At 40.2% G+C, this 25,965-nt stretch overlaps 1 protein-coding gene across 1 annotated transcript in view; it reads right to left on the reverse strand.

Annotated features, from left to right (window-relative positions):
- ITGBL1 (integrin subunit beta like 1) overlaps window positions 1–25,965 on the reverse strand; it is a 228,345-nt gene that overhangs the window by 196,299 nt on the left and 6,081 nt on the right. The gene's annotated exons all lie outside the window — the stretch shown is intronic.

Consider the following 25,965-nt stretch of genomic DNA (forward strand, 5'->3'; position numbering starts at 1 on the left):
CATTTGTCACTTCCACTCAATTTTAGCTGATTAGGTTGAGGAAGAATTCTTCATTTCCAGGGAGTAAAACCCACCAAAGAAACCAGTTCTTTCTTTTTCTTTCCCTCCCTCCCTCCCTCCCTCCCTCCCTCCCTCCCTCCCTCTCTCTCTCTCTCTCTCTCTCTCTCTCTCTCTCTCTCTCTCTCTCTCTCCTCTCTCTCTCTCCTTAGTTTTGAGCAATTTGGACTGCATTCTCCTAGGCCCATGGGAGGCCTTTTCAGAGTGCCCAGCAGTGTCACATTCAACAGCAGACTCTCTGCTGAAGAACACTGCACGCACCTAGCCCAAGGCCAAGGTCCTGACCTTGATCCTAGCCCCAAAGCAGGAATGTGTCCATTTTCCCTTCATCACTGCCATGAACTATTTTCCATTCCCTGAGCTTGACTTTCAACTCAAACTCTTGTCACCATTTCTCCCTCAGGTCCAGCAATTCCTTCTGCAGGGTAGACCCCATGGGAACCTCCGTCCTATCCCGACATGGTCAGATGAGCACCGCAGCCTGACCCTGACTTCCAATGGTCTTCGGAGTAGAGGCTCATGCATTTATATCAAGTGTACAACCATATTTCCCAGGTGCTCTGGATCCTTCTGCCTAAATCCTGATTTATACCTCCCTGCGTTTCACAGTATAGAAAAAAACAGAAGACTTTAAAATTGATTACCCCACTTTTTTTTTTTTTGACCAAATATAACATCTGGCTGATGGAAAAGAACACTTGCTTCAAATTCTGTGCTGTTGAACAAACCACTATCAGATTAATGCCTTCTTATTGGGTACACATGAAATAAGTCCCCAGGAGTGCCACATGTGAATGAGAAGAAGGAAATCGTTAGAGGGCACAACTGTAGGTGGAGAGGCGTCATGAAAAAAAGACTGAGGAACAATCCTCTTCATCCTCATTCTCTCTTCTCTCCAAGGGAATGGCCAGTAGAGAAAAGAAGCATCCCAAATCATTTTTTCTCTTTTATCTCTAACACTAACAATTTGTAAACAGGCATATGAGAATTTGGGGGAAAAAGAGCCCCTGACAGTTTTACTAGTAGCATCTCCTTTATGCTGTGCTTGCATAAAGGATAAACATTGTGGAAACAAAGATTGCAATTCATTTATACTCATCTCTTTCATAATTGCCAGCATGAGAGATTAAAACTTATCAACAAAATGTATTTCATTAGTCAATATATGAGCTAGCCTATTTGTACCCAAGCAAACAGAGCTGCCACATACATAGCACTTTTCAAAAATGAATTTACTATATTAAAATTCGTTCTCTCCCTCTCTCTCTCTCTCTCTCTCTCTCTCTCTCTCTCTCTCTCTCTCTCTCTCTCTCTCTTAAAAAAAATGAATTTACTGTCAGGAGAATCAACGATGTCTTGTTGGCTAAGATGCCATTCAGAATATTTCAGAGGGAAAAGACTCCTGTGCTCCAGGTATTCCACCATGCCTGTTACATGAGTGAACAAATAAATGAAAGAATAGGTGCTAAGATAACGATTCCTTTTGAAGGGAGAGAATGGGGTCAAATTTGAGAAGCAATGTGTGGCTTATGGCATGGCCACAGATTCCAATTTCTTATCCTAGTATGGATACAAGAGTTCAATGTTCTCCTAATTCATTATACCCTAATCTTTGTTTTATTCAACAACATAAGAATGTCGAATTGGAAAAATTTTAATTTATATAAAATTAAAGACTATTAACAACTTGAAGTGTTTATTAAAGCTTCAAAGAGCACTAGTTTAAAAAAAATTACATTCTCATGCACATGAAATCTATCCAACTCTGAAATCAGGGTGTCTCCTCGTAGGCTGATGGACATCCCCGTTCTGTCTGCATGCCATCTGCTTCCACCAGTGGAGCTAACCCAGGTGGCCCTCTCTGGCAAGACGGGTGGCTGAAATCTTTGGGGACAGAGTATATGCAGAGTCTGCAGAATATAACTGGCTTATATTTGACCTTCTGGTCCTCAGTGTCTCCATCTTTATGATTGCTTGCTTGCTCTCTTGAAAACGTTCTCCCTCCCTCTCCCCCTCCCTCCTTCCCTCCTTCCTGAGGGCCACATTCTGAGCTGCTTTCCTCTTCCACACCTTTCTGTCCATAATGTCTGCCTCATCGTGGACCCAGAGCAGTGGAGTTGGCCTTCTATGGACTGAGACTTCTGAAACCATGAATATTAAGTAAATTTCTTCTCCCTACACTCTTCTTATCAGATGGGTCCTTTGGTCACAAAATGAAAAATCTGACCAAAACATTGACCAAGCCACTATTAGAAAAAAGGCTAACTCTTTTGCCAGGGAGTAAGTCTGCCTAAGTTCTCACTACTTCTGAGAAAGTCAGAGGATTAATTAACAATTTAGGGATTTTTTAAATTCCACATAATTTGAAATAATCATCATCTCACAAGAATTTTGTGGCAGTTGGTTACTATTCTGAAAGAACATTTAGTTCCTTAGGAGAAAAGATTCACACAAATATAATAATATGGCATAATAAACTCATTGACCAAGAACAACAGGACCCTTGTAACTTGGCAATGCTATAATTATATCCCTCTAAATCAGACGTTCATTCCCCTCTGTCAGCCAGCAGGGATTTCACTATATTAAACTCAGGGTTATTAAAAAAAAAGAAAAAGAATGCAGTGGAATCTGTCCATAACTACTCAGGAAAACAATTTATGAGGAGATACTTCAGGACACATTTTATTTGACTTTCTACTAGATATTTGAAGCAAGCCATGATTTTGAAAAAAAAATGTTTCTATCTTAACCATGATGAATTAAATAGAGGATATTTTGAATTTACATCTGAATTTACACCTGTTCCTTGCTATCTGCAGGTATTGGCCCCAGTAACCCTGAAGATACCAAAATCCATGGATGCTCAAGTCACTTACGTAAAATGGCATATTTGTGTATAAGCTGCCCTGTCCTTCCATCGCCTCTAACTTGCTTGCAATACTTAATACAATGTGCACGCTATGTAAGTCGCTGCTACACTGTATTGTTTAGGAGAAAATAACCAGAAAAAAATCTGTCCATGTTCAATACATACAGTTTTTTCCAAATATTTTCCATCTGCAGTTGGGTGGAGCTTAGATGTGAACCTGTGGATATGGAGGGCTGACTGGACTGTTCTCTTGAGAGACCACAGAGAACGGGAGGGACTAGTGGACCAGTTCTGATAAGCCAAACTGGTGCCATGGGATTAAACCACAGCCTACAGAGGCAGGGATTCTGCCCCAGGCAGTGGCCACACCAGGAAAGCTAAAGTGAGGGGAGGGAGTCTCCGAGCCCAGGGAGGATAGGAACAGGCTCCAGGCACAGGCTCCACAGGTCAGGAGACACAGGCATCCCAGCCCTGAACCATCTCCTGATTCTTTTTTCACTTCTCCTCCAATTACTGTTCTAAACCTTTCACACATTCTTCCTTTTTAAAGTCAGGGTCATCCATCATGGATTCCTATGGGACTATCTGAGTACAGGTGGAAAAATGAATCGCCAGAGTCGGTTCAGTTCTAAAAGACTCTCACTAAGGGGACAGGAAAAACCCAGCACTGACCCAGCCAGAAGTGACAGTGCTCGAGGACCTCGCCTATTCTCTGTGATCCAAAGTTCCAAACTGTGTTCCAAAATTGAGTAGGGCATTTTAGGGTGCAAGTCTTGGGGGGGAGAAATGCACACAAGGAAAAGGATACTGGAGCACGAGCCAACAGATGCCCTTCTCCAGCAAAAGCCAAAGACCTGCACCTCCTAACACCGCAAGGCAATCACACTGCAGCCCCCTATGCCCCGCTATGGCCTCTTCTGTGTGGCATACCTCTGTGCAATCATAGACGTTTAGACACAGGGCAAAGGTTGATAGAGTTCAAAGAAAAGTAGGACCCAGGAGGCAATCTCCAGCCATGGCAGGTCCTAAGGGGATAAATGCTGTATACTGTAAAAAGAGGACCAGGGTGAATGTGGGCATCTGAAGCTCTTTTTCTGCAGATAGCCGGGGAACAAGCCAAATGACATTAAAGGCACAGATAACACAGAGTAATGACACACTGGGAGCAGACATTTGGAAACCCAGCTGAGACCTCCATCATTGGCCATTCTTACTACTAGGCTCCAGAAGGTAAGATCAAAGGTTTAAGAAGCTGACTCATACACCATAGTCCTATATATTAGTATTTACCCAAGTAAACTACACAGGTCACCTGTATATTTTTTATGTGAATGATATTTCACCTCTTCTTAATCAATTCTTTTATTTCTATAAAATGCTAAAGACCTGATGAACCAAAATTACTTGAATCCTAAATGAATCCAACTATAGATCTCTAGACCCAAGCCAATCCAAGTATCATCCCTCTCCAAATGCCCTGTATAAGCAAGTCAATTTGTGAAGATATTTCACAATTATGAAATTATATGTAATAGAATTATTTCTACAGAAGAATATGCCACATATTTCTACCATAAAACACACCATTATAACAATCTTAGATATGCATCCTACTTGAGAAGTTAAAAATCAAAAAGCTTGCCCATATCTGCAAGGGAAATACAATGATCACACATTAAACAGAAGTCTTCTCATTAGTTCCTGGGGAAACCAAGATCCACCACTGGAACATCAAATAAGCTGCAATTTGACAATGGAAACATCTCTGGGCAGAAGTCATATGAAGTCTCAAGAACACATTTTTGGGTACTAAAGAAAAGAAAAGAAAGCAAGAAAAGTTTTAAATGAATGGTCAGGTATATTACATTAGAACCTGCATACCAGGAGACAGAAATCATCAGACAGAAGGGAAAACTGACTGGCTGAAATCCTACCACAGAACCAAATGTGATTGGAAAAATATTCCAATCATCGGTTGCCATCAAATTTCCCCCACTTCCGCTGAAGTTGTCTGAGAATTAAACCCTGCAAAAGGAACGCTCATCCTTGAACTGACAGCAGGGAATTCTGTACCTGCCTGCAAGGAAAAACAACTTGGCTGAGTCAGAAGAGACAAACACTACTTGCCTCAAGGACTCCTTGGTGCCAGGCTCAATTTCCAGGTCATCTCCAGAGATCACTTGGTATCATCCAAAAGGACTGCTCTGATGCTGCACGGTCACTGGAGAAGTCATGCCCCCAGCTCAGGAGGACAAGCACCAGGCTACTGGGACATTGCGCTCCTTGACTCAGGAATTCCATGTGGCCGACTTCAGGCAAAACCTATCAGAGTCTGTCTTTCATTTCCAGCCTCCCTCTTTGATTAGTGTGTCCCGTTACATAGAACTTTCAGAAACTCGATGCCTTCCTGTTTTCAATGTCCTTGGCCCAAAACAAAAGGAAAAATTGACATTGCAATTATAATTTTAGGAAATGGGTGTGGTACCACAAGGTAAGTAGAAGGAGAAATAAAATTTCATCTCCTGTGCCAAAAGCTGGCTCTCTTCCCTGCTATCCATGTGACGGGGACCAAGTTTCTGAAACTCTATAAGGTCTAGATTCTAAACCAAGGATCTGAGGACTCAAAAAAGCAGTTCCCTATAAGGAATATAGTGAGGAGTAGAATCATCCTTTTCCAGCACTTGCCACAGTGCCTTGTAGCCTTGCACTGGCCAGTCACTGTTAGTTATAATAGCGAATCGATTACTGTTAGCTACAATAATGACTCGATCACAAGCCAATATACGTACAGAGTCAGAAGTCTCCATTCTAGTTTCTCCACCCCGTAAGCACAGTGTCTCCCTCCCCTCTCACACAAGAGCTGTGCCCAGAAGGGCAGGCTGCAGGGCTGCTCCTGTATCCTCTTCCCTGGGCTGTGCTACCTGCTGCCCTGGTCCTGGATTCTGGGGCACCCTGATGTGGCTGCTGATGCACCTCCCACACCCAACTCTCCACAGGCTCCTGCATCACTGGTCCATGCTCCTCTCTGGATTTTGAAAGTCACATTTGTTCATAATACAACAGGAAGCTGTCACAGAAGTACCATGGAAGGAGAGCAAGGGGCTCAAGAGAGCCACTACTCTGGACTGGATGTCTCCCCCAAAAGTCCCTGTGTCACAAACCTGATGCCCTGAGTGGTGTTACGGGGAGTAGCAGAAACTTCAAAAGGTGCGGCCTAGTGGGAGACACACTGGGTCCCTGAGGCTATACCCTAGAAGGGCACCACGGGATGCTGTCACTTCCTCGTCCTCTCTTTCACTTGCTGGCCATGAAGTGAGCAGTGTGGCCTCACCACACACTCCAGCCAGGCTGCGCTGCCTTGCCACAGGCCTAAAAGCAACAGGGCCAGCTATCACACACTGGACCCCCCAACGTTATGAGCCAATAGAACCATTTCCCTTTATACATGGGTCATCTCAGGTCTTCGTCACAGTGTCTCCCTACCTCAGCCTCAGAAAGAGGGTATTCAGCTGTGTGGGAATTCCTGTTCCACATGGTGACCCCCGACAGATGCGTGGCTTGTGATTACAACCACTGGAATAATAAGAGAGAACAATGGCAAGAAAGAAGCAGAAGATGGTACAGAGAGAAGGATGTAAGCTTTCAAGGGAAATCAAAGGCCATGGAAATGTATTACGGATATTTTGGGGGAAACAATGCAGTGAGAAAAGACTTAAAAATAGATTGGTTTTCTGTAGGAGTAAAATTAATTATAGTCATTCTTCATGAGCCACTTGTCATTCATGCCTAATTATCATGCAGCACAAGCAGAGTTAAGTATATTGTTAAATATTAAATCACAGAAGCCAAATTTCCAAGCTTGAAAAGACTTTTGAGAACATATAGGTCAAGCCACTTCAGCTACAGACAAAGAATTTGAAATTGGAGGTGTGAACTGACGTACTGATGATCACGGAGCTGTACCCAGGCCTCCTGACTGCCAGCCCCGGGATCAGTCCCTGCTGGACACCAGCCTATGGGGAGCCGATCCACCTTTGGAGTGCACAGATTTGACTAGTGCGTGAGATTCTCCACCGAGCACTGTTATTTTGAACTAGATATAGGATTTCAACCCTGGCTTTAATATTTTATTTTTTTAGATATTAACAAATCATTCAAGTAGACATACCCTGTAAGAAATAATAACTCTGGAATAATATAGACTGGAAAATAGAGATTTGGTGGGGAGAAATTGACAGGTATTTGTGTGTAGATAAATTGTAGAAATTGTGACTGGTGGGAAAACTAAAGAAAACCAACATAAGAGAGCAAAGCTTGTAAAATGCCCCTTTGGTTATGTGTAGTGTAAGATATAAGATATTAATGTTTATCTTAGTGCATTGCTTTTACCTAGAATCAATGTCTTGCTTTCCCTGTCTTGAGATAAAGGAAAACGATGCTGACTTATAATCTGTAAGTTGATCTATCCAATGGGAGGGCTTCTTGCCAACCATGTCCCACACAGACAGCATGAAATCCCATATACCTCCTGGCAGCTCCAACTACAGCCCCCTCTGAGCCCTCTCCCACCTCTTCTACCCAAGCCCACCCTTGTGCAAGGCAGACCCCTCCTTTAGCAAGATTTGAAATATACCAAAAATCATAATGAAAAAAAAAACCTTCCCTCAATTGTTACGTATTTGGGCAAAAAGTGTGCAGCCAGCAGCTTGTTACACAAACGGCAATACCACCTGGAGAAGCAGCATCCATACATGGGAGTTAGCAACCTTCAAAAGTCAGACTTGAAAGGAGGCGGGAGGGCTGGACAGTCTCATAAGAGGACTCCAGGATGGGAACAGGGAAGCAGCCTTGCAAAAGGGGGCACTGGTGTCCGCATCTGGAATGAAGCTTGGAGCAGCATTTGTGCAGGGGCTGAGAGAAACGCAGGCAAGGGCAGGGTGCTGACAATAGTATCTAATTTCTAAGAAACTAATTTGGAAGACAGTTAACTTTTCCATGAGAATTGAAAAGAGCTAGCTCCTTTTGTGATTTCACTGACCAATTTATGGACCTGCAGGCCCAATTGAAAAAGATTCAAAAGGCTCCCTTATCAATTAGGAGCATCAGTCATGGAAAGCAAAGAAGCAGAGTACTTGGGAGATTAATCAACATCCCTCTTTAACAAATGCATTTCTCCTCCCTGACGGCATGCTGTCTTATAAAACCAGAACTCACTACAGAAAAATTTAATCATAGAAAGAGCACCTACAAGCTCACCAACCTACCACTGGTGGCATTTCATAGAAGTCTGCATTCTTGTCTGTATGCATAAATATTTATGGTTTAAAGTAAAGTGGACATGGGCAGTGGTTTGGGACTTTAAAAGTGGAACATATTTTCATCTACTAAGTCTTCATACCTGTCATTTTAATGAATGAAAATGATCATGTTGAAGTTTTATAATTTGCTTTATAATATTTTATAAAAAATTGGCCTACAACTTGTTGCTGCTGTAGGCATCAATGCATTAAAAAGTTTCCTGTGTACAGATTTTTCTCCTTCTAGATAATTTCCTTAAGATAAATTTCTAGAGAGCATATTGGCTCTAAGGCTAGAATTTTGCATGTGAGAAAGTGTACATGAAACATATGCAATAATATAAAATATTAAATGTAACATTAAATATCATACTTATTTGAATAGGGGTGGGTATGCATATATTTTCATGGAGTTACATTTTCTGACTCCAGTGTTCTATTTTTAATTTCTTTAAATTTTAGTAGAAGTAATTTTAAAACTTCTTTAAAGAATAATTTACTAAATGAAAAGTCATAAATGCCCTTTTTGCTTTTTAGCCCTCAGTTAGCCTGCAGTATTGTTTCATGAGAATGCATATACACATGCTGGACATTATATCTTGTCACTGTAAGTGGCTGTAAACATTTCCCTTTGAAGTGGCTGAGTGGTGGGATACTTAGGTAAATGACATTGAAAGGACACACCTAAGTAAGTGCTCTCGGGTTCAGTACAACAAAATATAATTAGTTTAAAATGTCCAGATAAATCTAACCTGGCAAATCTTTTAAATAGATCTGAGACCAGAAACTAGCAACAGATGGCAACAGATTCTGCCCAAAGCCAGGCTTCCTGTAACCTTGAAATCATGAAAGGTCCCCAAAGAGGAAAAATCAGATAGACTCTTAGCCAGGATTGTCCTCAAGACAGATGAAGCTAATGGACTTGTGTCAAAAGAAAGAAAATGAGATCGATGTCCTCCAGGCTAAGGTCCTGGGGGGAAGGACATTTTGCTATCAGGCATGTGGAATAAATCTTCAGGCGAATGGAGGACAGATGTGGAGAATGCACTGCAGGATGCACAGGTGACAGCCACAGGACACAGCACCAGGAGGAGAGCAATGTGACTTTCCCAACACAGATCAGCCACTCAGACCACGAGAGAGAATGCAGAATGGAACCTCAGCCAACGTGACTCACTGCAGCCCTGAGGATCATCATGAAAGCATGAGACATGAGGAGCATGTCTTCCAAAAGTATGTGACACTGTTGGTATCTGCTTGATAGCTTCCCCACACTTCCTGAGGCTCTCATCCTTCAGCACAGCTTGGGACAGAGGTGAAATGAAATGGCTCCATTTTAACAGAGGAGGAAAGTCACTCAGCTCAGCTCAGCCCTGTTTGTGGAAACTAGAGGTGTCCTTAGCTCTAGACAGCAATGTCCATGAATAAAACTTTGAAATTACTAAAGATGATTTGAAACCTCATCCCACCAAAGTCTGACATACCCACCTCCTCTTCTTCCCATCTACCCAGCTACTATTTATGTAATATGTCTTAGAGAGCATCTACTATGTGCTTAACAAAGGATTTATTCCCAGAAAAGAACTGCATGAGGGGATTCTTCATAGAAGTATTTACCCTGAGGCAGCCCAAGGCATCTTTACCTGAGTGCACAGGTTGAAAGGGAAGGAGGAAGTTTGGGATTATTACAGAAGCCATGCAAAGGGAGAGGAAGAGAGATGACTCTGCTTCTAAAATCCTAAGGAGGGCTGCACAGCGAGGATGTGTCCTGGAGAGCCAGGCTCCTTCTAGAGAAAGGAGCTCCTAAATTCTTCTGTGGCTACCATGTACCCGACTGACAGTCGATGGTGGGGAATTAAATGTTTCATGTAATAGAATTCCCAGGATGGTGAGGGGGAATTCAAACACTGAGGAATTCCAGGGAAAGAAGGCAAAGGGGAAAGGGAACAGAGAAGGAGGGCAGAGGCAGGGGCCATGGAAGTGAATCCTGATCCCCCTCTTAAGTATTCGGCATGTGCTACCAGGCCCAGCCTCATTTCCAGCTCAGGAGATCACTGCGAGAATCACAGCAGGAAGTTCGTATCCACTGTAAATTATAAAGAGGCCCTAAAACCTGTAATAAATAGTGTCAGCTCTGATGAGCCACATGGATTTCTGTACTCCAAAAGCAACCACATTTGTTCCATTTCCCTTTTCTCAAAAAATAGCAACAGCATCTCCTAAATGAATAACTGTTGAGCGTGACCACAAATAGTCATATATTTATTTGAAGCATTTGAAATTCTAAAACATGGAGCTATATATAGCCCAGATTCTTCTGTGAGAAAACAATGTCCATCCAGATGATTCAAAAGTTGTCACTTTGTAAACTAATTTAAAATCAAGTATAACATTTAAAATGATCCAAAGAATTATGCCATTAAGAAAATGGCAAGACAGGATGGAAGGAGAATTGTTAAAATTAGTGTTGAGACATGGACCCTGTACTATAATATGAAACCCTAAGATCCCTTCAAATGGAACAATCTGAATGAAACTTCAGTTTATACCCCCTATGTAAATTTGGGTTCCTTTGGAGGTCACTGGCCTTACAAGATATTTGGCAATGGTGAGGACAGTGAGATTCCCACGGTGAGGGGAGAGTTCATAACAGGGGTACTAGAACTTGGCCCTGATGGCCTCTACCTCTCATGACCTTGCATAGGACAAGGTGGCTACAAAGGAGGAAATGCATCTTGGTCATAATCTTCACTCAGAGACAGAGAACCTGACAAGTTTCATTCAGGTCAAAATCGCTCACAGTAATTTACATAGGAATAAATTATACAAGCACTAACAAATTATATAACAAAAAAGTCATTAGAATCTTAAAAAATGATCCCTATAAACTTCTCAGACCTTGGCCTACCCAGAAACCAAGAAAGATTTTACACCTGCAACATGCCAGCCCAGCGGTTATCAATAATGGAACAAGTATGAAGAAGAAACTTTAGAGGGTAAGTATCCTTGGCTTTTGAGCAACCCCAGGGATTCCCAGATTATCAACAGAAAAATATGTTACTTAGTGATGATTTCACTCACAGATGGAGACTCCACCCCTCTCTCCTAAATCTGCAGAACCCAAATCGTGGCAAGGAGATCAACAGAGTCAGGCTGGGGCATGTTGCATGGCCTACCTGTGTTAGGCTTGGTGCACTTTTCAATATGTTTATTTGTAGTTTAGCTTCTTCTCTGTACCAAATTTCCAATTTCATACTCTCTGAATCTCCAACATTCCAAGTACAAATTCCTCTCAGTCTTCCAGACTCAGTCAAAGGGCACCTGCTGCCTGCTAATCACAGGCAGAATGATGGCTTCTCACTGTGTGTGAACACACACCGTTCACACCTCTGTTTGTAGCTTTACTTCAATCAGTCTTGTCTTCACTAGCTTCGGGGCTGGCCTGCTTCTTTTTGCTTAGGAAAACTCAGTGTAGAGCAGCTACTTTTTAAGTGTTCCTCAGCTCAGCTCAGCCTCCTATGACTGAAATACTACAAACCGGCAGCTGATGGGGTATTTCTTCCTCGCAGACCCTACTTCTTCACTTGGAATGCTTGGAAATTCACGAACAAAGCGCTAGTAGGCTCAGTTCTTGGTGAGGCCTCTCTTCCTGGCTTAAAGATAGCCACCTTCTTGCTGCATCATCACAGGACAATGACAAACATCCCTTCCCCTTCTTTTAACAGGGGCACTAATGCCCTCATGGACTTCACCACCAGGACCTCACCTGAGCCTCACTGCCTCCCAAAGGCCCCCTCTGCTGGGGATCAGAACCTCAGCACTGACAGGACATGATAAGACCCCTACTGCGTGCCAACTAAATCCAATAGAAACACCATTCACTCTTACTAAATGCTCCCATTGCTACAACTAAGCTGAGTGAGTCTAAAATAAAATGGCATTTTGTTTTCGCCTTGCTCCAGTAGCAAGCAAGCATCCCACCAAGACCTTTGGTTCACCCCGCGATGGTTTCTATTTTTTCACCATGTGAGTCAGACAAACCAATTGCTATATTATCAGTGTGCATCAGTAATCCAGTATCCGTTGACAAAAATGACCTTATCCCTAGCAGGATATTGTTTCCTCTAGTGTGAAAAATAAAATCAAATAAAAGTTCTCCTAACTCCTTTCTTTCAGAGGGCCTCTTGCCAAATGCCACTCAAAAGCATGCTGCCCTGGCATTATTTACATCCACACTTTTCAGAAGACTATTTTTTTTCCTGCTACAGATGTTATGATGTTAATTTGCATTTGCAAAAAAAATAGTCTGAATATTGTCATTTAAGTGTGAAATTTCATTAAATATTTCTCAGATTTATCTACCCCATGATTTTTGTAAGGACACCATGAGACAACTGTCTTTCTCCCAATGAGAATCAGACTTGGGAGAAGGGAAATCAGCTGTTTGGTGATGTAAAGCCAAAGTGAAACCCACAGGACTCTCTCTTCAATATTTTTCCTACCCTAAACCTGATGTCCATCCAACTTTATCAGCTGCTTTGTCAAATACAGACTAAAGTTTTGAATGGAAAAAAAAAAAAAATATATATATATATATATTGAGCATCTCCTACATAGCATGCATTAGTAGATGACGAAGCATTTCATAAAAATTTAATGGGTGGCCAGGGCAAAAACTTATTTCAAAGCTGTAAACAGTTTATGACTCAAGGGAAGAAGAACTGACCTCTGCTTTGGAACATGATTGTTGTTGTTGTTGTTGTTTTAAAGCCACCCAGATCAGCTGGCCAACCTCTTGTGCATGTGTTCATCCATCTACTCATCCTTTAGATATAGAATGTCAGAGCTGCATGAAATAAAATAAAGGAAGGCACAATTTCATAGCCTTCCTTTAAATTTTTTGAACCTTTAGCGTAAAATGACAGATGCTGTCTTGCAACTCATTTTAAGGCAGATATATTTATATTTATATATAAATCTCCTGTAAGAAAAATGCACCCTTATTTTTGTTTCCAGAACATGCCAATGTATATCTTGAAGGTCACAGGGGGGTTCCATGAATAATATCTAGGGTGCTTAGCACTATGCCTGTGCAACAGTACATGCTCAGTAAACAACACTTCCTGTTAAAATGGCCTGTTCTTCAGGTTACTCAAAGCAATATATGCTAGGGCAGCGTGAGTAGCTTTACTCCCTGTGTGGTTCTCACAAGGTGGAGTTAAGTGTCAGCCAAGGTCCTCCAGGCTCCAAGGCCTGTGACCAGGAAAACTTCCAGTGCCAATTCCTGAAAGTATTCCAATTCTAATCCTTTTAAAACAGGGGACATGGTAAAACTAAGTAGGAGTAGGTCCTGAATTGACTTAAAAGTAAAGGAATGAACTCTGAGATGCCTTATACTGTTCTGTCACATTACGGAGCCAGCTAAAGTGTACATCAAACTAAAAATTATACTTCTTTAAAATGAGAGTAAGGAATATGCAGATGGCTCTGTAAAGGCCAGGCCCTTAATACAAAAAGTGCTCATTTGACTCCAGATTCATTTGACGTTTCAAACTCTCCTAAATGTCAATGCTAAGGCTGGCTCCTTGGTTGGAAAAGCACAAACTGTGTGATCCAAACATCCTCCAGGAAAGACCATGTCTCCCTTGGCTGTGAGTCCCAATCACCACCATCTCCTCTGCCCCTGCTGATCACAAGGGAGGCCCCCACTCTCCTCCATCACAGGCTCCTTAGCCTCCACCTCCCTGCATGACTGGACACACCAAACACTCCCTTCATGCCAACATCACGCTGAGCACAAACCTCGCTAACCCTTCTTCAGTCTTCCTAGGCATCATCTGAACTTGGGAGGCTAACCTTTCCTTCTGGCTTTAATGAACTGTAGAAAATAAAACCTATGAGCTGAGACTGGATATGCTCCTGTGAGGCCCCCACATTCAGTTCCTCGAAAACCTGAGGCCTCAGCGTGCACATCACCAGGGACCCTGGTTATGCACATCTGCAGCTGCACCTCCCAGGAAGACAGGCTTGGCAAAGCCTATTCCAGCCAGGTGACTCTAAAGTTCACCCAAGCTTGGAATACTCCAAGTTAGGCCACCAGTGATAACTCTATACCCCTGACATACTTTAACTATATATTAAATAGCTTTATTTTTAAAGAATTCTTTTTTTCCCAAATAAATTATCATTGTCCATTTTATCTCAATTTTCATTGCCAGAATTTCTACAATTACAACCATGTTTTTAAAGTATAATTTTCTCTTTTTAGTGATGTTGGTGTAAACCTCCCAATATGGCCCTTCCATTTTTAACAAGAGTGTTGGTTACAAATATGGTATTATTTTAGGTCACAGGACAAGGACAAGCTGTTATCAACAGGTTCCATATAATTTCCTGTGCCCCTCAAATTTCTCCCAGCAACTGACCTGACATCATTTAACATTAGTTGGAGCTCCCTGACAGGATCCTAATACTTGCCTTGGAGCTATAACTACACATTTTTTTTTTGTGTGTGTGTAAAATTTCATGCACTTGGGTAACATACTAAACTGGGCATTTTTCCTAATAAAAGCATAGTAATGAAAAATAAGATAGGTTATAAAAATCACTATCAGCACCTACAAGCAATAAATTCAAGGTTTATAAAGAAGTATTTTGAAGAATTTTTTACTATTATAAAACAGTGACCTTAAAATTTCTTTACATACTTTTAGAATTTTTTTTCCTCAGTTCGCTACTGCAATTTTGAAAGCATTAAAAAAGAAGCTATCTTTTAATATCTGTGCCTTGTTGAATATGGAAAATTAAACCAAACAAACAAAATGTGGGTTCCTAGATGTATGCTTATGTCCTTTAAGGTGCCAAAAAATTTCATTGACTGCATAAATGAATAAGATATAACCACAGAGAATAGCCATTAGCATTAGTGATTAAAATTACTATTATTGGGCTGGGGATGTGGTTCAAGCGGTAGCGTGCTGGCCTGGCATGCATGCAGCCTGGGTTCGATCCTCAGCACCACATACCAACAAAGATGTTGTGTCCGCCGAGAACTAAGAAAAAATAAATAAAATATTTTTTAAAAATTACTATTATTTACTATGCTAAACATGACATTCAAATTCCATCAAGAAGTCTCAGTGCTGCAAGAATCTAGACTTTTAGAATGTGAAACCCATGTTGCTTTCGGCACTACCTCTCCCTACTTCTCAAATGGTCTTTATTTCCCTTCCCCACCAACCTACTCTCACTTTTTAAAAATATCATTTGCAGCCACATGCTTCTCCTCTGACTTCTGTATAGCACATATTTACCCCTGTCGTTACCACTTGAGGTTCCTTGTGTGGATTGTATTTCCACCTGGTGTCAAGGAATCCCTGAGGGCAGGTCAGCTGGTGGCTGGCCTTTGAGCTTTCACGTCTGTTTGGAAAGCTATTTCACTCAGAATTGGCTTGCAGGTTGACATCATTTTCTTAGTACCTTAAAGGCATTCTTTCCCTTACCTCTGACTAAGGGAGATCTGCTATCACTCTTATATTTAGTCCTCTCTATATATCCAACATGTGTCTGTCTTTTCTCTAGTTACTTTGAGATATTCTCCTTATCGCTGATGTTGAGCAATGTCACTGTGAACATTCTTCAGGCTTACAGTGCTCCTTGCGCTGGTTCATATGGTTTTCACCAAATCTGAGATGCTTTAAACATCCATTATCTCTTCAACTATTGGATGTGCTGCTCCCCTCTCTCACAGGCACAGACAGTAGGCAGCATATGAGACCAGAGAGCATTTCTTGTCTCTAGGTGTTTGATACTTCCCTTTATGTTTTCCTGCAGTATTAGGGAAGAGTTTTTATGGTATAGATTTTTACCTTTCTATAAAGGTATGAGAAAAAAGTTCAGAAAAAAATACTAGATGTCATCTTTCCCCACCCCTTTTCACCCTGAAACCTCTGTTTTTTGAACAGTTGCTCCTCATTCCTTTGCCCTTCTCAAAAGTATTCCAGCATTACCTCCTCAGTTTCCCACCTCGTCCAATACATCCCCCTCTGCTCTCCCAGGTGGGAGATGCTAAACACTTTAATCTGGAATGAAGAGAAGGTACAGTGCTTGGCACCAGAGCAGGGAAGACGTTCTACACATCTTCACAGCAGAGCTCAATCTTCATGCACAGAGCACTTTCTACTTCTTGGTACTGCAACCATAAACCTGCTACTCAGTTTCCCAAAGATAGGAATTGCATATTTTAAGGTGGACCCAGTGGTGCATGCCTGTAATTCCACCAGCTTTGGAGGCTGAGGCAGGAGGATCACAAGTTCAAAGCAAGACTCAACAACAGCGAGGTGCCAAGCAATTCAGTGAGACGCTGTCTCTAAATAAAATACAAAATAGGTCTGGGGATGGGACTCAGTGGTTGAGTTTGAACTCGATGCCTCTGAGTTCAATCCCCAGTACAGAATTGCATATTTTAGACTTTATAACCACTATACTATCCGTGAAATGTCTTTTATAGTAGTTAATTAATGGTTGCTGATTAAACCAATCACAATTACATAAATATGTTAAACTCTTATTTCACATCCACATGTAAATCCTTGGCTCTCAATATAAGAAAGCAGTCAATTTTCAAGATTTGCATTCCTGAAAATATACTATTTTATAAGAATGATCTTTCTAACAGTTGCATACATATTGAGTCAAAAATATTTATATACATGTGGATTTCAAAACTGTATTCTAAATTTCAAAATCAATCAAACCATATCAAAAAATTAATCTCTAAAGAGCCTACAGTTTCTCATTAGAAAAAGGAAAGCATACTCTGCATTCAATAAATGATCTGTGCACTGTGGGGGTTGATCAGGTTACATTCAACAGCTGCCTGACCAACCAGCATGTGTAAATACCAGTTAGATATTTACAATCACCTTGACCAACAATCTCTCTGAGAGTTGCAATATCTATACTAAACCCCATGGCAGATAGAAGTATTGCCTGTGATGTGCCACCTTGCAGAACAAGGTGAATTTTGAGACTCACATAAAGAGTACTTTATTGTATTTTTATTGGCTGTGTGCATATAGTTGGGCAATTAAGAATGGACACCAAGTCTACTGGCTTGGCCCTGTGACTCCTTGTGTCCACTGACATGTGGCTGTGAAGTGCAAGTACAGGTTCAGAGACAAAGCTTTAAGAGACTGTGGGAAGGTTAGACAAACTCTAGATAGGGAAAAGGGGAGGGAGGGGGCAAGGGGATAAAAAAAAGATGGTGGAATGAGATGGACATTACTATCCTAAGTACATGTATGAAGAAGACACAAATGGTGTGAATATAGTTAGTATACAAGCAGAGATATGAAAAACTGTGCTCTATATATGTAATATGAATTGTAATGCATTCTGCTGTCATATATAAAAGTTAGAATTTTTTAAAAAATTAAAAACCGTAAAAGATAAAAGAGAGAGAGAGCACGCACCCAGGTGCTTCCTCTGACCCCAGAGCTGCTGTCCTCCCCCTGACAGAAGCAAACCCTGGCGAGCATAAGAATACTGTGCAGCTGACTTAAGCCCAGCCCACAGTCTGGAATCCAGCCATGCTCTAGCTGAACCACACACACAGGAGGGAGAAACAAATGGTTGCTTTCCTTTTACATAAGCCCCTGGATTTGGGGGTGGTTTGTAAGTCAGCATTCTTACGTCAATAACTAGAAAGAAATAATATGATAGAAAATAAGATATGATTCCTGCCCTTGAGTACATAATATCCTTGGAATGGCTTGATAATAATAATATTGACAACAATGATAAGAGTAGCTGCTATTGAGCATGAACTGCATGCCAGTGACTTTTCCAAATCCTCATGTACTCAATTACACTATGAGAAAATGAAACAGAAGCCAGAGGAAATCCACTAACTTTACAAAATCACAGGGTTCACCATGGGCAGAATCAGCTTTTGAACGGGGGCAGTTCTTCTCTTTCAGTCTCCTCACTATTCTGCCTCGAGAATTTTCACATATGAAACAACATTTAATTATTGCAGATTAATACCCCACATGGTAATTCACAGTTGCAGAAAGGGATTTAGTATGACCTGAGTATCTGTTACCTGGTGGCATGGTGATACATGGTGTAATTTAATAAGCGGAATGGACTGCACAGTTCTGATGTCAGACAACATGGGATCTTCAACCTTTCCTCTTTCTCAGTCTCCTGGCTTTATCTTTGCAGTGGCAAGATCACTTACCCTGCCACAGGTTGTTAGAGTTCAACACCATGCAATAGTCACGTAGCAAACCCAGACAAATGCTGACTGTATTGTCATTACCTTAGTTCAGATTCACAATAAACTCATTATTGTACTTAAACAGATGTATCCTGTGAAATTTTGCCCTTCCAGAAAAAAAGAATTTTGTTTTCTGGACTACTGCACTCCTCTTCCTAATAACCCCACACATGCCATTTAACCCCTGGTTCTCTTGCTGAGCTGCCCAGTTGACCCTTCCATACAGAGGGCAGCAGAGACTATTATGATTTTTGAAAACTACACATCTAGGAGGTGAATTTTGAGACTCAAATAAATAGTATTTTATTGTATTTTTCTTGGCTATGTGCAGATGATTGGGCAATTAAGGATGGATACCAAGTCTTCTTATAGAACAATAATGCCCATGTTCTACCACCATGTGCCATGGGCATTCATAAATGCAGTCTTCTCTTGGTATGTATGGGGACTGTTCCAGGAACCCCCATGGATACAAAATTGTGCACACTCAAGTCCCTTGTGTAAAGTGTCATAGAATCTGCATACAACCTATGCACACCCTCTCAGATACTTTAATGCAGCATAAGGATATACAATGAAAGGTTATGTAAATAGCTGCCATACTGCACTGTTCCTTATTATGAGGAAATAAGGACCAAAACAACAAAAACAAAAAGTTTGTACACGTCAGTTATAGATACAGTGTTTCCTGAATACTTTTGATCCACAGTTGATTAGATCCACAGGTGCAGAGCTCACAGACATGAGGTGCAGAAGATAATTCTTTGTGAAACTAAGAGTTCTTAAAATCCTCAAAGAATGTCAAGTTTTCAACGTAAGCCAAAGGTAACAGAATTTTCTCTTTAGTGGTCAACTACAGCAAAATCTTCCCACCGCTTCACTGAAACTGGATTCAATTCCTGCTGCCTTGAGATGGTTCATCTCCCGCTATCTGATCCTAAGATACCCTTGCCTTCCAGACATCTTTTGGAGATGTTTAATGAATGCTTGACTCAAATGAATTTAACTCAACTGGGGCTCAGAGAAGATAAGTGACTTGCCAAAAATCACACAGGGGCTTGGGGTATACCTCAGTGGTAGAGTGCTTGCCTAGGTCCTGTGTTGAATCTCAGTAACACACACACACACACACACACACACACACACACAAGAAATAAAAGATCACACTGTAAAAAATAATAGTAGAGAAAGAACAAATTGTTGTTGTTTTATTTCCAATTCCCAAGCATTTTCTAGAACAGTCTGCCCTACTCCATCCTGTCTGTACCTGCCCAAAGGAAACATTACTAACTCGGTAGAGACCAAGTTACGCATATTAAAAATTGATAGGTCGCTGTGCTATCACTCAGATCTTAAAATTCCACATCTCCCATATTGGCAGGGATATTTGAAATACAGAATGAGTAGCTTTTAGGAATCCTAGGCAGGCTGATGATGACGTGCGTGGGATGTCTCCAAAGCCTTTATGTCATGACCCAAAGCCAATGCACCCATCTCCAAGGCGAAAAGCCAACCTTCATGAGGATGTAATACAAAGTGTTCAGTGTTCTAGAGACTCTGTCTTCCCCCACTCTGCATTTCTGTTAGTTCTCATTGCTTCCATCCCCAAAGGCAAGATACACATATTAAAAATTGCATGCTTTTTGAATTTTGAAGTTCATATTATGAATAATTTTATGAGCAAAAAGGAGTGAATCTCTAATGTGGTTTATTCATAAAAGCCAAAATACATAATACAAAAATAATGAAAGTTAATGTCCATGAAAATCACAAGTATGTAGATTCAGTCCATCTGCCTACTATTTCTTTCACTTTCATAGACAAAGAAAATTACAGGTTATGGAGGAGTTTCTTCAATCGCTGACTCAGGAGAATCATTCTTACATGGATAATGGTCGCTACTAGATGCAGTCACTCCAAGAACTCCAACTACAGCTGGGAAAGCGCTCTATCTTGGTATGACAAATAATTTTGATCCCAGTAATTTCTGTTACCTTGACTTCTTTTGACAGTAAATGCATAAGGGACTCCTGCCCAGTACCTCCCCATTATTTAATTTTTTTGTGCAGTGTGACGTAAGATGGAAATAAGAACCAAAATCTGCTTTTCCAGGAAAAAAAAATATCGGCATAAGTTATATTTTTCAATGTGAAAATATAAAAATGATGTCCCTAAAAATTAGACCTTCATCTCAGTTCTCCAGAATTCATGACACGGTTTTGGGACAACTTTAATATTAAGCTTGGAGATAAGCCTACTATTGATTTTAGAAGGAGCGACTTTCTTCTCAGAGCAACTTAGTATGTAAGTTGGAGAATAATTATTTTGACTATTCCTTAAAGTTATTATGAAAATTGAATGAATTCAATGAAAAATATTTTCAAGCAAAGCATGCAGCAATATAAATTGATATTTTCCCATTATTCATCTGTATCATGAATGTAGCATTAAATTCAAGACTCAGATCCATCCAAGAAGGCAAGTGAGACAAGTCTCTCCGCTACATCAAATATTTTCTTTCTTGAAATAAATGAATTATTTTCAGGTCAAGACTGCTCTTGGAGCTTATATAACTAATGCTGTTGACCAAGAAAATAAAAGTCTTTTGTATTTTGGAAAGGAAAAGGCTTAAATGGCCAAGTCATTTTGTTTAGAAAAATAACCAGCTTTGTCTAACTATTTTGCACAGCAGAAAATGATAGCTTTGAAAGAGCAGTAATGATCAATTAGGAAATACATTTACCATGTTTTGATTTTCTGACTTGGCTCCTCACTCTCCCCCTTTGACTAAGTCACAAATGTACACCTAATGCCCTGCCATAAGAGAAGTTTCTAAGCAATATCCAAACTCATTGACCTCTTTTAAAAAGATATATTTTCTTTAGCCTGCCTTTTCTCTAGGAAATTTCTTGGTAAAATAATGAAACAGGAAACTAGGGTGGGTAACTATTCACTTGGAATAATTTGGTGTTTGAACCAGTGACTCTGTACAAACAATTACAATGCTAAGACTCTTGGCAGAGGAACATATTCTACCACAAAAGACTGGGGTGGCTCAATGTCAAGCCAGGCAGTACCCTCACCCAGGGCTGACTTTCTTTTTCCCTTTATAAAGCGTCATCCTTCTACCCAGCCTTAAGTAAGATGATTTAGAGAAGACAAAGAACGAGTTCTATTACAAACTATGGTTTCTCATTTTCCAGGAAATGTGATTTCTTGAAAAGACAAAGCACTCTTTTTCCAAAGAAAATGAGATTTGCAATCTCCTTCCAGCTCCCTATCTTTATCAATTTAAGAGTTAATGGAAAATAGCTTGAGAATTTACCTGCATGGGGCTCTAAAAACACTGCAGCAAATCCCCTGGCACACTCAGTCCCAGCGGTGCCAGGCTCCTCCAACTTCTGAGAAGTGATTCTTGCACTTGAATCCCAGACCAGGATTGGAAGCTAAATTTCCCAAAGGACAAAGGCTTCAGATCATCCAGTTCCACAGATCTGAAGCTTCCCTTTGCCAAGATCAGCACTGTACAAAGACACTGTTATTAACAATCTATGTGGCTGGGGACTTCCTCATGTGGGTCTACAAACCAACCTGCTCTAGTGGGGACAACTGCATACACATGCAACAGCCAGTCCGCCAGAGAGCCTCTGTGTGCACCTCTGTGTGGCTGTGTGTGCAATTTTAAATATGAATTTGAAAGGCCAAGTTTTCCTGTATCAAAAAGCACACAGCAATAACATAAAATAGAAATTGCCAGAAAGTTCACTAACAGTTCAATAAAGTAATATATCCCTGCCACAAAACACTATACATTAAAATTCTTTTTCATATTTATTATTAAATGAGAATGAGGGCCAAGATAGACATTTTTAGGAACAATATTTTTTATTTTATTTTTTTGTTTGTTCTAAATAGTTACACGTGACAGTAGAATGCACTTGGACACATCATGAATAAATGGAGTATAATTTCTCATTCTTCTAATTGTACATGTTGTAGAATCACACTGGTTAAGTAATCATATATGTACACAGGGAAATAATGTCTGATTGATTCTACTGTCCTTCATACCCCTATGCACCCTCCCCTCCCTTCACTCCCCTCTGCCTAAAGTAATTCTATTCTTCTCTAGCCACCCCCACACATTGTGAATTAGCTTCTGCATGTCAGAGAAAACATTCAGCCTTTGTTTTTTGAGGGGGATTGGCTTATTTCTCTTAAAATGATAGTCTCCAGGTCCATCCATTTACCTGCAAATGCCATCATTTTGTTCTTCTTTAAGGTTGAGTAATATCCATTGTGCATATATACCACATTTTTTTTATCCATTCATTTGTCAAAGGACACCTAGCTTGGTTCCATAGTTTAGCTATTGTGAGTTGAGCTGCTATACATAGATGTGGCTGTATCACTATATGCTGATTTAAATTCTTTGGGTATAAATCAAGGAGGGAGATAGCTGGGTCAAATGGTGGTTCCATTCCAAGTTCTCTGAGTAATCTCCATACTACTTTCCATAATGCTTGCACAATTTTGCAGTCCTACCATCAATGTATGATTGTACCTTTTTCCTCACACCCTTGCCAACATTTATTGTTGCTTTATTCTTGATAATTGCCATTTGGTCTGGAGTGAGATAAAATCTTAGAGTAGTTTTGATTTGCATATATTTATTGATTGATTGTATTTCTTCTTTTCTGAAGATTTGTTTTTGTGGCATTAAGTTTTGTGAGTTCTTTATATATCCTAGAGATTAATGCTCTATCTGAGGAACATGTAGTAAAGATTTTCTCCCATTCTGTAGTCTCTCCTTTTTCATGTTATTGATTGTTTCTTTTGCTGAGAAGAAGATTTTTAGTTTGAATCCATCCATTTATTGATTCTTGACTTTATTGCTTGTGCCTTAGGAGTCTTGTTAAGGAAGTCAGGTCTTAGGCTGACGTGGTGAAAATTTGGACCTACTTTTCTTCTATTCCAAAACCAGACAAAGACACATCAAGGAAAGAAAACTTCAGACCAATTTCCCTGATGAACATAGATGCAAAAATTATCAATAAAATTCTGGCAAACCATATACAAACACACATTAAAAAGATAGTGCACCACAATCAAGTGGGGTTCAACCCAGGGATGCAAGTTTGGTTCAACATATGGAAATCAATAAATGTAATTCATCACAACAATAGACTTAAAAACAAGAATCATATGATCATCTCAATAGATGCAGAAAAAGTATTTGACAAAATACAGCAACTCTCATGTTCAAAACATTAGAAAAACTAGGAATAACAGAAACATATCTCAACATTGTAAAAACTATCTAAGGTAAGTCCAAGGCCAACATCATTCTAAATGGAGAACAGTTGTAAGGATTCCCTCTAAAAACTGGAACAAGACAGGGATGGCCTCTTTCACAACTTCTATTCAATATCATACTTGAAACTCTAGCAAAAGCAATCAGACACATTGAAGAAAGTAAAGGGATACAAATAGGAAAAGGAGAACTCAAACTGTCACTATTTGCGGACGATGAGATTCTATACTTAGAGGATCCAAAAAATTCCACCAGAAAACTTTTAGAACTTACAAATGGATTCAACAAAGCAGCAGGATATAAAAATCAACATCCATACATCAAACATGTTGCTATACATCAGTGATGAATCTACTGAAAGATAAATTAGGGAAACCACTCCATTCACAATAGTCTCAAAAATAAGAATAAAATAAAATAAAATACTTGGGAATCAATCTAACAAAAGAGGTGAAAGACTTCTACAATGAAAACTACAGAACACTAAAGAAAGAAATTGAAGAAGACCTTAAAGATGGAAAGATTGTCCTTGTTCTTGGATAGGCAGAATTAATATTAGCAAAATGGCCATACTACCAAAAATGCTATTCAGATATAATAGATATTCCTTTTAAAATCCTAATGACATTCTTCATAGAACTAGAAAAAGCAATTATGAAATTCATTTCAAAAAATAAGAGACCCAGAATAGCCAAAGCAATCCTTACCAAGAAGAGTGAAGCAGGAGGCATCACAATACCAGACCTTAAACTATACTACAGAGCAATAGTAACAAAATAGCTTGGTATTGGTACCAAAACAGACACGTAGACCAATGGTACAGAATAGAAGACACAGAGACAAACTCATAAAAATACAGTCATCCCACACTAGACAAAGTCGCCAAAAGCATTCACTGGAGAAAAGATAGACTTTTCAACAAATGGTGCTTGGAAAATTGGAAATTCACATGTAACAAAATGAAACTTAACCCCTATCTCTCACCCTGCATGAAACTCAACTCAAAGCGGATCAAAGACTTAGGCACTAGAACATGATAAGACTCTTGATGAGAGAGGGAGAAGCAAGAGAGAGGGACAGAAGAAAGAGAAGCCTGTGTGTGGGTGCACATTTGTGTTTGTATGCATATGTGCATGTTAATAACATATTTATAAAAGCAAATGGAAATATCAACACATGTATCCTAAATTCATATTGATTAACTGCAGGGATTAAGATTAAGACTAGAGAGAGTTTCGGCACACATGCTTATCATCCTTGGACTCAATCACATATGCTTAGTCAGCAGAAGCAAGGACCTCAGTCACACTTCCACAGTAGGACTAAATTCTCTCCACACCAAGTCACCAGAAGCAGATTCTCTCCCAGAGTCTCCAGAGAGAGAATGAGCCCAGTCAGCTTTCTGACCTGCACAATTCTAAGAAAATACCCTTTTATTGTTTGGGCCACAGTCTTGTGGTCATTTGTTATAGCAGCAACAGGAAACAAACACAAGGGCAGAATATGAAAAACAAGGCATTTTTTAGTCTTACTTCAAAACTCTTCGGACAGAGAATTCTCCAGAAAAAGGACCAAGTGGGGGCCACTCACCTCAAGGCTGTGAGCACTGTGGGTCTCAAGGTCAGATGTAACTTTCTATGTCTGAGGCCCCTTGAGCTGAGCAGCCTTTAGAGAGTTTATGATAGCAAGAGACGTGAGATGTCAGTTTTAGCATCATGTCTCAAAATATATAGACTTTTGAGAAACCTATGGAGGAGGTATATGCTTTGCAAATTTAAAACACGCCACACAAATAAATTAGTTCCCATATGTTCTCTTCTCTTTCTGGGGGAAATTTACCTAAAAAAATAAAATAACTACTGAACTTATCCCATTTCTACTAAATGGGATCTAAACACCATAATGTTATAAATATGCTCTTCTAGAATGTTCAGGGGCAGGGATCTTGGATCTTGGGTAGAGCTGCAGAGTGCTTTCCACGTTAGCCAGTAAAATTGAGAAAAAATGGTGTGCATACTTGGCACCTCATTTCAGGATGAAAAACTTTAACCACTTGGGGTAAGACAAGATGCATCTATGGAAAGAAGTTCATCTCATAGGGTGAAGCTCCAAAAGAGACTCAGGGGAAGCAGGTGGCAGAGAA

The sequence above is a fragment of the Spermophilus citellus genome, assembly GCF_964194105.1.
Source record: "Spermophilus citellus genome assembly, chromosome: 1".
Taxonomy (NCBI): domain Eukaryota; kingdom Metazoa; phylum Chordata; class Mammalia; order Rodentia; family Sciuridae; genus Spermophilus; species Spermophilus citellus.